Source organism: Saccopteryx bilineata, chromosome 2 (genome assembly GCF_036850765.1).
Source record: "Saccopteryx bilineata isolate mSacBil1 chromosome 2, mSacBil1_pri_phased_curated, whole genome shotgun sequence".
NCBI classification, from domain to species: domain Eukaryota; kingdom Metazoa; phylum Chordata; class Mammalia; order Chiroptera; family Emballonuridae; genus Saccopteryx; species Saccopteryx bilineata.
The window spans coordinates 128,523,874-128,531,042 of NC_089491.1; positions in this window are offsets into that span (position 1 = coordinate 128,523,874).

A 7,169-nucleotide genomic window follows, 5' to 3' on the forward strand; every position below is an offset into this window, starting at 1 on the left:
AGTAAAGATGAAAAGTTTTATGATAAAAAGGAATGAAGAGTACTTTGTGTTTATCGAGATGCTCAAATATATGTTTACAGAGATGGATATGTGTGCATATATATGTGTGTGTGTGTAAAGATTAGATTTGTGATACCGAAAAGGAAAGAGAAATTTTTCTTGTTCTTCCTTTCATCCTGAAATAAAATCTTTAGGATTCACTTGTCCACTACAGTACAAAAAAGAGTAGGGATTATTTTATTCATTCTATTCAAATTGATTAAATTATAAACTCAGATAAAATACTGGCCCTGGCCGGTTGGCTCAGTGGTAGAGTGTCGAACCCCAGTTCGATTCCCGGCCAGGGCACACAGGAGAAGTGCCCATTTGCTTCTCTACCCCCCTCCTTCCTCTCTGTCTCTCTCTTCCCCTCCCGCAGCCAAGGCTCCATTGGAGCAAAGATGGCCCGGGCGCTGGGGATGGCTCCTTGGCCTCTGCCCCAGGCGCTAGAGTGGCTCTGGTCGCGGCAGAGCGACGCCCCGGAGGGGCAGAGCGTCGCCCCTGATGGGCGTGCCGGGGTGGATCCCAGTCGGGCACATGCGGGAGTCTGTCTGTCTCTCCCCATTTCCAGCTTCAGAAAAATACACACACAAAAAAAATATACTGGAAAACTTTTTTTCTTTAACACAGTAGTTGTTGTGTACTTTTTCTCCCAGATACTATAGTATTAGAGAAAATATGACCCTACAAATCTTAATAATTTGTAGCACATCTAAGCCTTGAAGTCAGAAAAGATGAACACTGCCACTGAGCTATTATCTTTCCATTGATTTGGGGAATACTTGCACATACTGAAAGATACTGTTTTCTTGGCTTTTCTCACCCTCTTTTATTAGCTGGTTAGTTGTAGAATATTCTACATATATCTGGGAAATTTAAAAAAACCATATTTTTCTTGCACATTCAATGATAAGAGGTATACAGCAAAGACATATAATATCAAGACAAAGGCAGGCTCCATGAAGTGAGTTGTAACCTTTTACATATTTTTTCTGCAAGTTATTCCAAAGACCAGCCAATGACACCAATTTCTAGAAAATGCTTCAACACTGAAATTGTATATTTGCTAGAGAATTATAAAAGCAAATGTAATTCAAAAAGGTCACATTTAATCTCAAACTTGACCCATTCATTACCAAAGTTAGGTTTGAATCATCTTGTCAATCACCTAAGAATATCTCTATATCTTCTTTATATGTTGACTGTGGGTCAGCTTTCTAAGGAAAAATCTTTAACAAAGAAAGCTTCTCCATTAAGCGTTGGAGGTGCAAATAACCTTTCTCTTTCAACAAGAAAATCTGATTCAAGATTTTTTCACTGGTCTAATGCTGTATTTCCTATTTTTAAAAATTCTGAATGAGCAATCATGACTGAGAGACATAAAGCAAAAAGAGAGGTTTTTGGTTTAATTATATTCAATCTTAAATAAGCATTATGTGATCTTGCTTTTTGCAGTTCATTTTAAGGAAAGAGTAAATAATTTTTTTTGCTTGTTATAAATATCCATTGAAAAAGACTGAACTGTGACATAAATAGTTATTGAATTGCTAAGAAAATAGGATGCTCACAGGTTTCAAGCAGAAAATATGGTCTATACTTTAAGCAATGTCTCAATTTGTATATCTTGAACTGACTAAAAAGCTTATTTACACTTAAAATTATTTTCTTTAAAGGAGCCATGTCAGCATTTATGGCCATCAAAGAAAGGTACCCTATAAAAGCACAATAAAATTTGGAAATATACAATTTTTGGAAAATCACATTTTATCCACAATAACAGGTATGGACATAAAAAGTATAATGCAAAGATTTTTGCATTCTCATTGAAAAGCTATAACCTTGTGCAATTTATAAACTAAATATTTTCCAGGCATAGCAATATAATTTGGAACTTAATGTGTCATTTAGAACCATATCTCTCATACAGCCTCACTTATAAGACTAGAACATTTCCTTTCTTACTGGGCCAGTACTCTGGGAATTTTTAAAAAGCTCTCATAGAAAAACTATGCTGTGAAATAAAGGTATATAAATGAAAACAAACATATCACTCAACATTGGCTAGTTGGTCAACATGTTTTTAGAATGTGGCAGACACAAGAGTTAATAATGGAAACATTAGGTACTCCCAATATCTGCTAACAACTGAAAAAAATAAACAGGTCAATTCTGTTTGTTTTTTCTCATTAATATATCCATTAAATCAGTCTAAAATCACATTTATTTTTACCACTATAATACTAACTAATAGAGCCCACAGTCAAACTTTATGATATTAGTTACATGGTTGATAGATAAAACATAATTTCCTTTCTATATATGTTTGATTTGGAAGATTTCTTTTAATACTTACTATTACTTTCCAGAGAATTTTGTCTTGTTTCTTCTGACCATGCTCCCCACTGTCCAGCTGTTGATTAGTCATTCATTCTTTTAACATAGCTTGCTAGCTTTATGTTACCACAAATTTGATATTGTATAATTTTCTTATTCATAGGAGATACAATGGATCATGGAGAACTGAGTTTGAAACCCAGTTCTGCAATTATTAGTCTTCAGATAGGAAGAAAGTTATTTAACCACTTTAAAACTCAGTTCCTGCCTGACTAGGTGGTGGCGCAGTGGATAGAGCATCGGACTGGGATGCGGAGGTCCCAGGTTCGAGACCCTGAGGTCTCCAGCTTGAGCGCAGACTCATCTGGTTTGAGCAAAAGCTCACCAGCTTGGACCCAAAGCCCATGGCTTGAGCAAGGGGTTACTCCATCTGCTGAAGGCCCACGGTCAAGGCACATATGAGAAAGCAATCAATGAACAACTAAGGTGTCGCAACAAAAAATTGATGATTGATGTGTTTCATCTCTCTCTGTCCCTGTCTGTCCCTCTCTCTGACTCTCTTTCTCAGTTAAAAAAAAAAAAAAGAAACTCAGTTTTCTCATCTTTAAAATTAGAATAAGGTTACCTTGTGTAAGCTGTTAGAACTAGAAATGAGATAAATTCAACAATCACTCCCATGTTATGCATTTGTAAAAAGTATTGCCCCTTCAGAACACTACCAGAGGCCTTTATCTTGATCAAGAAATGTCATCCAGCCTACTTTTTTTTATGTTTTGTCAAAAGAATGTCATGTAGAGGCCTGACCTGTGGTGGCACAGTGGATAAAGTGTCGACCTGGAAATGCTGAGGTCACCAGTTCAAAACCCTGGGATTGCCTGGCCAAGGCACATATGGGAGTTGATGCTTTCTGCTCTTCTCTCTCTCTCTCTCTCTCTCTCTCTCTCTCTCTCTCTCTCTAAAAAAAAAAACAAACAAAAACTGAATAAAGTTAAAAATAAAATATTTTTTTTAAAAAAGAATGTCATGTAGAACTGTGTAAATGCCTTCCTAAATTAAAATATATTTCTCTCATTCTATTACTCTAGAAACCTTTTCCAAAATTTGTAAGATTTGTTCCTGATGTTTCCATTGTAAATATTAATAATTTTTAAAAAGAAATCTAAATTCATTTAGTTTGATAAATCAAGAAAAAAGAAGGCTTTTAGTAATTTCTAAAATTTTTCTCGGAATCTATGTTATGCTCACAGAGCAAATATTTTTCTGTAAAAAATGTCAACATCCTGTTCTCTGCTATCTTTTTCATTACTGGCAGAATTATCTGTGCACCAGCTTATAAATTACCTGAGCCATGATGTTCAAATTTGAAATCAAACAGATTATTGTCTTGTCTACCTTGACTTATATGTTTAGGTTTCTACTGCATTATATTTCCTCTCTGTTCATTTTAAATTTATTCTTTTTAGGAGAAAAAAGTTCATAACAAAATATAATTTGATTAGTTCTCATTCTTTGTTGTTTTTTGTTTGTTTGTTTGATTGCTTGCTTTTAATAATTTTTATTTACCAGAAACAAAGGAAACACCTTTTTTATTTTGTAAAATATTTCATTTATTGATTTTAGAGAGAGAGAAAGGAAGAGGGAAAGAATGGTAAGCCTCAACTTGTAGTCATTGCTTCTCATATCTGCCTTGACCAGGAAAGCCCACGGTTTGAAACCAGTAACCTCATCATTCCAAGTTGACATTTTATCCACTGTGCCACCACAGGTCAGGTGAAACGTGTTTTTTTATATGCTCCAAAATTATTGCATCGTTGCATATATTGTATGTGTGTGCTTATCTACATATAGATAAGTTTATCTCTCTATCTCTGTCTCTCTTTGTGTGCGTGTGTGTGTGTGTGTGTGTGTGTATATATATATATATATGTATGTATGTATGTATATGTATATTTGCATGGGTATATGTGCCAATATGTCTGTGTGTGTGTGTGTGTATGTATTTGGGTATATGTGTATTTAATATGAGAGAGGAAAAGAGAGAGTGTATCCTTAGCATTTTTTTTTAACTTCCACGTCTCAACTTGTTTTTGGCTTTAGCTTTCCAGACACACTGTTTTCCTGGTGGTGTCCCCCTTAGGATTGGCTTTTAGTTACATGTCTGCTCAAAGACATGATATTCTATGAAAATCATATCTCTTTAGATATTTTTGTGACTTTTTATGTTCTTTAAATCCTTCAAATCTTTTATTATTGAGGATCCCATCTCTCTGAAAAGTGGACTTCACTTTTTAGAATTTTATTTTATATTTATTTCATTTGAATTCTTAACATTTGAAGGTTAAATATGAGTCACAAAGCATTCTTTCAGTTTGAAAATATTAAGATACAAAGTCACCTTTTCCAGAGTTCTAGATCCTTCAATCTCATCATTCTGCTTATGTGTACTTGATTTATTTCCAAAGTAAAATTTAGTCTTAATGTTTTATTTTAAACATTAAAATTTTAATGTAGATTTGAGATTATTTTTTAAATAACTAGATTTAAACATTTATTCTGAAAAAATACATACTTGAGAACAAAGTAATTTTTAATTTAAATTTTGCTTCAGCTTCCAACTGTATCAAAATATTTTCTTCAAAGATTTACCCAAAAGTTAAATTTATTATGAGTTAAATTATATAAATTTTATATGCTCATAGAAAATACAGTTATATTAAGAATATAGTATGTTCAAATTCTATGTTTTAGAGGAGAAAAAGCAATACCCAAAAAAGCCATCTCTTTAAAATAGATGAATCAAAGATACAGTAATAAGATTCTCAGTATTTTTGTATTAAATATTTCCATAAGGGACACTCATTAAATTTAATATGCAGGATATTATTATCTTATTTAATGATCATTTAAGAGTGAACAATGACATTGAATACACAAAATTCAGAAACTCTCTCTTTCAACATATGTTACTATAGCTTAATCAATGTGTAAATAAAGTAATAGAAGCTGTTAGCATTTATAATGGGAAGTTAACAATTGCAAATATATTTAAAACAGTTAATTTATTGATGTAGGACATTTTTCTCTTTTATTTCCTCCCAACTTCATCATTGGTCACCAAGTAAATAAAGTACCTGCAGTCTTCACAGAAATATATAACAATTCCATTTTAATCTTCAGGTTTTAAACTCTATTACAAACTAGATATTTAGAAACTACTTTATTATAGTTCATCTGAGGCGATTTACTTTTTTTTTTTAAATTTTTTAGTGAGAGGAGTGGAGGCAGTGACAGATTCCTGCATGCACTTCGACCGGGATCCACCCAGCAAGCCCACTAGGGGGCGATGCTCTGCCCATCTGGGGCCCTTGCTCCTTGCAACAGGAGCCATTTTTTTTAGCACCTGAGGCAGAGGCCATGGAGCCATCCTCAGCACCTGGGGCCAAATTGCTCCAATCAAGCCATGGCTGCAGGAAGGAAGAAGAGAAAGAGAGAGAAAGAAAGAAAAGAGAAGGGGAGAGGTGAAGAAGCAAATGGACATTTCTCCTGTGTACCATGACTGAGAATCGAACTGGGAACATCCACACAGTTGGCCAATGCTCTACTACTGAACCAATGAGGCAATCCTCTTATTGACTAATCTATTATTTTTCTCTGTGGTATGTCCCAACTGTTTTTAAAAAAGCTGTTGAAATATTACATGTATTCTTTACCCCGTGAAATATGTCACTTTTGTTTAACTATTTGACATGCCTTATTTTTCCATCATTATAGTTCCCTGTTACTTTTAAATGTATTTATATTTTTTCACACTTGAACACTGTTATTCCACATTGTTTGCTTTAACAGTGAGAGAACATTTCAAAAAAGTTAAAAATAATCTTGATTCTTTTACCTCTGTCATTCTTTTGTATATAAAAATATTTTATATACAAAATTGTATATTTTGCTTTACAGAAGGAAAATTATTTGCTGGATCAGAACTAAGGATTAAGGTCAACCACATTTCCTCCAGATAAAAGTATCTCCAATGTTCTTTGCCATCTATGAACAAAGGGAAGAAACCCTTTATTTTTGTATGTTAACTGGTTTATTTTAATAGGGTTTTTTTTTATTTTTGTTGAATTATGTGGGGCACAGGTTTCAGGTGTACAACTCAACAAAACATTATGTGCGCACTTAGAGTGTGCCCATCAGTCCAATCAAAGTCTTTTTTGTCCCCATTTCCCCCCTTTTCCCACCTCCACCTGCTTTCCCTCCATAGTCTAACTTTTAAAGCAATTTGGTTTTGACTGTAGGTTACATCTATAATCAAACAATTGGATATTATCGGTCATTATAAGACACATTAGATGGTAATAAGAACAGGCAGAAGTTATTCACTATTAAATGAACTCAATATCTTAAACTACATCTTACAGTTTAGGAATTAGTACTTTCAAAAGGTTGAATTTTTCTTGAAGGGACAGCTATTGGCTCCCATTTCTAGGTAATCAGTTATGATGATGTCAAATAAAATCACTCACAGTAGTGGCCATCTAAAAATAAATAAATAAATAAATAAATAAATAAATAAATAAATAAATGGTATTAAGGGCTCACACCTTTCCCTCTCTTTTTATTACATGAATCTATTCTTTAATTATAATTACTTATTTACAAATAATTGTACTGTTAGTAAAGGAACAAATATAAAAATTTCCTAAAAAGTCACATTCTTGATATATACAATAACCTGACAGTTATTTTCAAGAAAGCAAACTGATCTCTGCTAATACAATAAAACATGTTTTCTCCTT